Source organism: Arachis stenosperma, unplaced genomic scaffold (assembly GCF_014773155.1).
Source record: "Arachis stenosperma cultivar V10309 unplaced genomic scaffold, arast.V10309.gnm1.PFL2 arast.V10309.gnm1.Scaffold_100028, whole genome shotgun sequence".
In the NCBI taxonomy this organism is placed as follows: Eukaryota; Viridiplantae; Streptophyta; class Magnoliopsida; order Fabales; family Fabaceae; genus Arachis; species Arachis stenosperma.
In genome coordinates this window covers 1,209,562-1,218,905 of record NW_026651370.1, presented here as the reverse complement: position 1 = coordinate 1,218,905, position 9,344 = coordinate 1,209,562, and positions in this window count along the sequence as shown.

Here is a 9,344-nt window from a genome sequence, read left to right as displayed (position 1 = left end):
CCTGAATGCCTATCCCACACTTGGCACGCACAATTTCCCTGCTCTGCCCTCCACAAGGGCAGGGCAGCCTCCTGGGAACACCCATGGGCCAAAATTCAATTCAAATTCCCTTTGAACTCAAATCTTCACCAATTGAACCAAGGCCATCCAAGACCCATCTCTCCTCAAATCCAAAGCAAGCAAAGCCCACATCATCACTCAAAGGCACATGGATAAATTAGATTAGGATTTTTATTTTAATTGTAATTTGTTTTAATTTCATTTTCATTTTCACTTTGAAAAGCCTATATAAAGGCATCACTCTCATTTCAGAGGGGAGAGCTCCAAAGGAAAAAGGCTAGCTCCACGAGGGAGTATTAGGATTTGAGAGCTCTCTCTCTTAGTTTCCATTTTTTTTGAAATTTTGGATTGGGGTTGGAGGAATTCTGTTCCAATCTTTGATCTGAAATCCATGCTTTGTTCTTCTGCATAATTAAAGGAATTGTGATTTGAATCAAGGCTCTCTTTGCTGCTTCTATTTTTCTTTCTTCTTCAATCTATTTGCTGTTGGATCAAGGAAGGGAGTGAGATCTAGACTTGTTTTCTAGTCTCTTTGATTCCTTGAGATCTTCAATTTTATTTTGCAATTGAGTTGAGTTCTTGGCTGCTCTTCTGTTTTTACTGTTCCATTGGCTTTCAATTTACTTTCAAGCAATTTAATTCTTCTGCACTTGTTCTTTATTTTACATTTCTGTTCATGATCCTAAATTACTTTCCTGCAAGTTAATCTCCCTGCAATTGTTCTACGCTTATCTTTACTGCTCTCTTTAATTTCCAGCACCCAACCCCCTTTACTTTTCATGCAATTTACATTTCTTGCAATTTAAGTTTCAGTTATTTTACTTTCTTGTTATTTAAGTTACTTGCAATTTTACTTTCTGCAACTTTAAATTTCCTGTCATTTACAATTCTGTTGGCTACATTTCATCCAATATCCCTTCAATGTTAGCTTGACTAAACTAATCACCCACTAAAGTTGCTTGATCCATCAATCCCTGTGGGATCGACCTCACTCTAAGTGAGTTATTACTACTTGATGCGACCCGGTATACTTGCCGGTTGGATATGTGTGTTGGAAATTTGTTTTTCCACAAAAACACCATCACTAACTATGGTCCAAAAAGAAGATTACAGAAATAACTTAGAAGGGGACCAACATAAAGAAATCGGTTATGAGGCAAAAAGCGAAGAAACCGAGAAACAAGTCGGGCCCCCCACAGTCACGGCCTCAAAAGGATCCAAGCTACAAACAATAAATACAAAAGCAATCTAAAGAGGCCAAAGCAGCAAGATCTCAACAGATACCATAATAAAAACATAGTATGATAAAGCTCCAAGAGGCCACCACAAACCAACCTCGGAAGCTACTTTTGTTTTTCAAAAAAAAAGTTGCAAGGCAGACAATTAGAAGCGTCAGCAATTAAGAAGAACAAATAAAACAAGTTCAAAAGCCCACAAACCGGGCTATTTACACAAATATTCAGAAAAAGATCAGCTAAAGTTCAGGAGCCTTCCCGGCAGCATCAGTACGGAGAGAAGGAGGCGAGTCTGAAGGGGCACATCATCTACAGTTCCATCATCCCGGTTCAGGATCTAGCAATCCGGATCAGACGTAACGGGAGGAACCGAGGAGGTCGACACCTTAAGAGAAGGCACTAGAAGAGGGTCAGCATCATCATCATCCTGGTCATCAGGGACAATTTTACCATCCCTCACAACATTGTCCAGGCTGAGAAGAGTCAAGTCGGCATCAGGGGCAACAATTCGGAAATGCTCCATTAGGTTCTCGGAGGCAGTAGTCATGCTGCCCACAAGGTGACCCTGAAGCTCGCCATAATTAGCCCGAGCAGTTTCCAACTCATCCCGGAGGCGCATTAATTCCCTATAGGCTGAGACATAGCTATCCTTATGCTTCAGGGCCATGTCCTCAGCCAGCTTCAAAGAAGCAGCAAGGGTAATAGAGCTGGCCTTCTCACCCTCCAGCTCCTTCTCCACCTTTGCCAACTTCACCTCCAACTCCTCCTTCTCCACCTTTGCCAACTTCACCTCCAACTTCACCTCCAACTTGGCCTCCTCCATAAAAGATTTGGTGGCATGAATCGGAATCCCCTGAATTGTTCGGAAAATAGCCATACCCATATGAGCCATCTTCACACTATTTTTAGTGATAAAATCCAAATGCTGAAGAAGACACGTCGTCCATGGAAAGCCCACCATAGGGGGCAATTTTCTGGTCAACAAACTCGATGGCATCAAAGTCCGGGGCATCCAAGTTAAAAAGCTCGGATGTTTTTTGATTTTTCAAGGGAGGGACACCAGAAGCAGCGGCAGAAGTCTGAGGAGGATCGACCTGATGAAACCGAGGAGTAGGAATTACTTTCCTCGGTCTAAGGGAACTCGGCATAGGAGGCTTCACGGGGACCTGTGAAGATCCCTCGCCGGCCACCTTGGCCGAGATGTTCAGAGCAGAGTTGCCTTCTTTGCCCTTTTGAAGGCCTTCATGGAGTCGTTGTTCTTTGACATCTCTACAAACACAAAAACAGCCACGACAAAGAGTTACAAAAAAGGAAGAAAAAGGAAAATAAGTATAGAAACAAGTCAGGCAAATAGACAAACAAATACCCAAAGCAGTCCGAACCAAGGACGGATCATTTAAAATCTTCTGGTATCAAGATGGGGTGGTTTCCCCCAGAGATCCTCAAGAACAACTACAAAAGCGCGTTCGACATCATCAAGCATCTCCCAAGTGTAGTGAGACACTCTTACATCCTTCTGCCACTCTAGAGGGAAGGAGGCCTCGTCATTTTCATCAAGAAAAAAGGGGCGGGCCCCCTCAACAGCTCGAACTTTAAAAAAGTAGTTCTTGAAGTCCTTAAAGGATTCATCATACATCGCAAACACTTTATGGCCCTGGGCGGACCGGAAAGAAACCCAAGAAGCTTTCTTTTTTGAAGAACCGCCAGGCTTGGCAGAAACAAACAAGTAAAGAAACAGAGTCTGGGAAGGTGTTACATCTAGTTCACGGCAGAGAAGTTGAAAAACTTTAATAAAACCCCAGGAATTGGGGTGAAGCTGGGATGGAGCAATATTACACGACCACAATAGGTCGGTCTCAAAAGCAGTAAAAGGAAAAGAAATGTTCAACTGACTGAAAAAGTATTCGTAAGCATAAAAGAAGGGACGCTCTCCCTCAACAGAAGTCGGAAAGCAAACTTTCTCGTTAGAATCAGGGGCAACAAGCTCGTAATCCTCTTCACGGGCATTGTTACCACAAATCCTATGGCGCTTCCTCAGTTCTGTGCAAAACTCAGCTTCCACAACAGAAACACACAACAAAACAAGGGAGTCCAGCCAATCAGACATCCCCTCGGGAACTCTGGACGACATCTCTACAATATTATTGCGAGAAGACATGAGGCCAACTAATCCTACAAGTAAGAAAAGAAAATGAGGTTACTACAAACATCTCGGACAAAGGAGAAAACAACTCGGTCAATATTTCTCAGGCAATGAAAAGCAAGAAAAGGAAAACCCCAAGACTCAAACCAAAGTCCTGGGGCATCCTTTGGAGGCAGTAACAAGGCAAGGTTTCCAGAAAAATAGTGTGAAGTTCGCATCCCAGCATTTTTCAAACAAAAAAAGACTTCAAACAAGCAAGCATTTTCAGAAGCATAAGTCATCACAGTTTACCAAACAAAAAAGCATTCCCAAAACGTCAAAACGCGCCAAGTAGAAATTGCCTAAGGTGTGAACTTTCTCAAAATCAGAAACAAAAGCGATCAAGTAAAGCAAGGAACAGATGCATATTCCTATCAGAAGCAACAACAAAACCCTATAAAGTCTCGACGGAAATGCCAAAAGAGCGCACGAAAGAAAGCCCAGGAAAACACGTTTACAGCGACAAACAAACGCAAGATCACGAAAAGGTTCAAACTTTCTAACATGCAAAATCAAAGCTTCACCAAAAAACTAAAAGTAAAGTCGCGAAAGAAGCAAGAAAGTTAGTACCAACCTGAAAAAAGCAGCAGGCTTCGAGGAAGTTGAAGAGGGAAGGCAAAAAACTGGAATTGCTCTCTCAAAATTAAAAGAGAAGAAACGAGCAAAAGCAACGTCGCTGGGCTGAAACGCGGAACTGCAAAACTCCAGGCAGAGGCTTCAGAAAAATCAAATAACACCGCAACACGAAAAAAGTTGAAAGCGAGAGAAATGCGAAGAAGTTACGAAAAGGGCGAAGGAGAGAAACTGTTTCTGGGTTTTCAAAATCAAGATAAAAGAGCCAAAGGGAAACGGGAAAATTAATGTTAAAATTAATGTAGGCATTAAACCCTCGCACGTTTCCAAAGTGCCGATATAAAAGTGCGCGCTTTTAAGAAGAAAAACGTTCGACATTCAAAAGCTTCTACAAAGGAATCGACAAAATGCTTGAGTTCGGCTTCACTAAAGAAGGACCGAAGTCAACGACTCGACCTCAAAAAGAAGACCGAGCTCAAGCAGGGGCACTGTTCATACCCTGGGTCGAGCTGTCCGACCCGGAATGTTCTACAGACAAAGCGACCGACCTCTTCAGGTCAGGACAACCCGACCTCTTTTCAAAGAGCTCGGCCAAGTCACAGGAAAGCCCAAACAAAGGGCCCAAATAGAGGAACACGTCCCAAATCTAAGGGCAGCCCAAGCCCATAGAGATAAAGGCGGTTCCCTTAAAGATGACCTCACTTAAAGATAAGATAAAGATAAGATAAGATAACTAACTTATCTTATCCACAGAAGGCCACATCTCACCATTATAAATACACTGGAACACCCAGGTATAACTCATACTCTGATTCTACTCAATACCTACTTAATACCCTTGCTAACTTAAGCATCGGAGTCCCTTGCAGGTACCCCCCACCCTCCGGGATGAAGGATCAGCAGCACTTTCAAGTGTCACAAGTCGGACACACAAGCTCCGGCGATTATATACCCGCCAGACACATCGGCTCCGACCAACGCAGAAGATCTCGACCGAGATCGACCTATAGTTTCAGGTAACCCTCGGAACAGTTTCATTTTTTTGTTTTTCTCTTTCATCATTAAAAATTCAAAAAAAAATTCAAAATTATGTCTTTTCAAGTCAACAATACAGAGAATTGAAGATTCAGAACATACAGTGGAGGAATCACAGAGAAAAAGCTGGGCGTTCAAAACGCCCAGTGAAGAAGGAATTCTGGCACTGGCTAGCATTTAACACCCAAGGAGGTAGCCAAGTGGGCGTTAAATGCCAGAATGGATACCATTCTAGGCGTTTAACGCCAGGATAGCACCAAGGAGGTAGTTTTGTTTTGAATTCAAATCTTTTTCAATTTTTCAAGTTTTAAAACTAATTTTTCAAAATCTTATCTTTTTCATATCCTCTCATATCAATCATATCTTTTTCAAAATCAAATTTTTTTCCATTTGTCTTTTAATATTTCGAAAATCCTTGCTAACAATTAATATTGTGATTCAAAAATCTCAAGTTTGTTACTTTCTTGTTAAGAAAGGTTCAATATTTGAATTTTAGAATCATATCTTTTCGTTTCTTGTTAGTCAAGTCATCAATTTTAAAAATTAAATCTTTTTATAAAATTGTTTTTCAATCATATCTTTTCAAACATATCTTTTTCAATCAAATCTTTTTCAAATCATATATTTTTCAAATTTTAACTTCAAAATCTTTTTTCTAACTTCTTATCTTTTCAAAACTTACTCTTTCTTATCTTTTTCAAAAACCACTAACAACTTTTTCAAAACCTTTTTCATTAACTAATTGTTTTAAACTCTAATTTTATTTTATTTAAAAATTTTCAAAAATTCTCTCTCTCCCATCTCTTTCTATTTAATCACTAACACTTATCCTCCTTTGATAATTCGGACCCCTTCCCTCTCTATAAGTTCGAATTCCTCTCTCTACCTCATCCTTCCATTCTTCTTTTCCTCTGACACATCAAGGAATATCTATACTGTGACATAGAGGATTCCATACTTTCTTTGTTTTCTTTCTTTTATATGAGTAGGAACAAAGATAAAGGCATTCTTGTTGAAGCTGATCCTGAACCTGAAAGGACTCTGAAGAGGAAGCTAAGAGAAGCTAAAGCACAACTCTTTGGAGAGGACTTGACAGAAGTCTTCGAAAAAAGAAGAAGACATGGCAGCCGGAAATAACAACAATACCAACAATGTAAGGAAGGTGCTTGGTGACTTTACTGCACCTACTCCCGACTTCTATGGGAGAAACATCTCTATTCCTGCCATTAGAGCAAACAACTTTGAGCTTAAGCCTCAATTAGTTTCTCTGATGCAACAAAATTACAAGGTTCATGGACTTCCATTGGAAGATCCTCATCAGTTCTTGGCTGAATGTTTGCAAATCTGTGACACTGTTAAGAACAATAGAGTTGATCCCGAGGTCTACAGACTTATGCTTTTCCCGTTTGCTGTAAGAGACAGGGCTAGTATATGGTTGAACTCACAACCTAGAGATAGCCTGAACTCTTGGGAAAAGCTGGTCAACGCCTTGTTAGCTAAATTCTTTCCACCTCAAAAGATGAGTAAGTTTAGAGTGGAAGTTCAAACCTTCAAACAGAAGGAAGGTGAATCCCTCTATGAAGCTTGGGAAAGATACAATCAATTGATCAGAAGGCGTCCTTCTGACATGCTTTCAGAATAGAGCATCATAGGTATCTTCTATGATGGTCTATCTGAGCTATCCAAGATGTCATTGGACCATTCTGCAGGTGGATCTATTCATCTAAAGAAAACGCCTGCAGAAGCTCAGGAACTCATTGAAATGGTTGCAAATAACCAGTTCATGTACACTTCTGAAAGAAATCCTGTAAACAATGGGACAACTCAGAAGAAAGGAGTTCTTGAGATTGATACTCTGAATGCCATATTGGCTCAGAACAAATTATTGACTCAACAAGTCAATATAATTTCTCAGAATCTGACCGGATTGCAAGCAGCATCTGGCAGTGCTAAAGAAGCCTCCTCTGAAAGAGAAGCTTATGACCTTGAGAATCCTGCAATGGATGAAGTGAATTACATGGGAGAACCCTATGGAAACACCTACAATTCTCAATGGAGGAATCACCCAAATTTCTCATGGAAGGATCAACAGAAGCCTCAACAAGGCTTCAACAACAATAATGGTGGGAGAAACAGGTTTGGCAATAGCAAACCTTTCCCATTATCTTCTCAGTAACAGACAGAGAATTCTGATCTATCTAAGACCACACTCAGTTTCATGAATGAAACAAGGTCCTCCATTAGAAATTTGGAGGCACAAGTAGGTCAGCTGAGTAAAAAGGTTACTAAAACTCCTCCTAGCACTCTCTCAAGCAATACAGAAGAAAATCTGAAGAGAGAGTGCAAAGCCATAACCATGATCAACATGGTCGAACCTGGAGAGATTGAGGAGGACATGATTTCCAGTGAGGAAGACCTCATGGGATGTCCGCTGACCACTAGGGAGTTCCCTCCTGAGAAACTAAAGGAATCTGAGGCTCATCTAGAGACCATAGAGATTCCATTGAACCTACTTCTGCCATTCATGAGCTCTGATGAGTATTCTTCCTCTGAAGAGGATGAAGATATTACTGAAGAGCAACTTGCTAAGTACCTTGGAGAAATCATGAAGCTAAATTCTAAGTTATTTGATAATGATATTTGGGAGGATGAATCCCCCTTGCTCATCAATGAACTAAACGCCTTGGCTCAGGTGAAGATACCTTAAAAGAAAGAGGATCCCGGAAGGTTCTTAATACCCTGTACCATAGGCACCATAACCTTTGAGAAGGCTCTGTGTGACTTGGGGTCAGGCATAAACTTCATGCCACTCTCTATAATGGAAAAACTGGAATCTTTGAGGTACAAGCTGCAAGAATCTCACTAGAGATGGCAGACAAATCAAAGAAACAGGCTTATGGACTTGTAGAGGATGTCTTGGTAAAGGTTGAAGGCCTTTACATCCCTGCTGACTTCATAATCCTAGACACTGGGAAGGATGAGGATGAATCTATCATCCTTGGCAGACCCTTCCTAGCTACAGCAAAAGCTGTTATTGATGTTGACAGAGGAGAGTTGGTCCTTCAAGTGAATGAGGACTTCCTTGTATTTAAGGCTCAAGGATCTCCTTCTGTACACATGGAGAAGAAGCATGAAAAAGCTTCTCTCAATACAGAGTCAACCAAAGCCCCTACATTCAAACTCTAAGTTTGGTGTTGGGAGGCCATCATCATGCTCTGATTATCTGTGAGACTTCATGAGAGCTCGCTGTCAAGCTATTGACATTAAAGAAGCGCTTATTGGGAGGTAACCCATTTTTTATTTTATGATAATTTTCCATTTGCCATTGTTATTTTATGTTTTCTTGAGGTTGATGATCATGTGGAGTTACAAAAACAACTACAAAAATCATAGCAAACTCAAAAACAACATTAAAAAATAGCACACCCTGGAGTAATTGCTCGAATAATTTTTTAGTAATGGCTCCAAATACTTGGTGTACACTACTATAGTTCACTCACATTCTTCACAACTTCGCACAACTAACCAGCAAGTGCACTAGGTCGTCAAAGTAATAAACCTTACGTGAGTAAGGGTCGATCCCACGGAGATTGTTTGTATGAAGCAAGCTATGGTCATCTTGTAAATCTCAGTCAGGCAGATTATAATGGTTATAAAGGTTTTCGAAAGTAATAGATAAATAAAACATAAAATAAGATAGAGATACTTATGAAATTCATTGGTGGGAATTTCACATAAGTGCATGAAGATGTTGTGTTCCTTCTGAATCTCTGCTTTCCTACTGCTTCATCCAGTTATTCTTACTCCATTCCATGGCAAGCTATATGTAGGGCGTCACCGTTGTCAATGGCTACTTCCCATCCTCTCAGTGAAAATGGTCCAAATGCTCTGTCACAGCACGGCTAATCATCTGTCGGTTCTCGATCATGTTGGAATAGAATCCATTGATTCTTTTGCGTCTGTCACCACGCCCAACAATCGCGAGTTTGAAGCTCGTCACAGTTATTCAATCCTTGAATCCTACTCGGAATACCACAGACAAGGTTTAGACTTTCTGGATTCTCAAAAGTGGCCGCCAAAAGGTTCTAGCTTATACCACAAAGATTCTGATCAAGGAATCCAAAAGATATGCGCTCGGTCTAAGGTAGAGCGGGAGTGGTTGTCAAGCACGCGTTCATAAGGACGGACGATGATGAGTGTCACGGATCATCACATCCATCAGGTTGAGGGTCAGCGAATATCTTAGAATAAGAATAAGC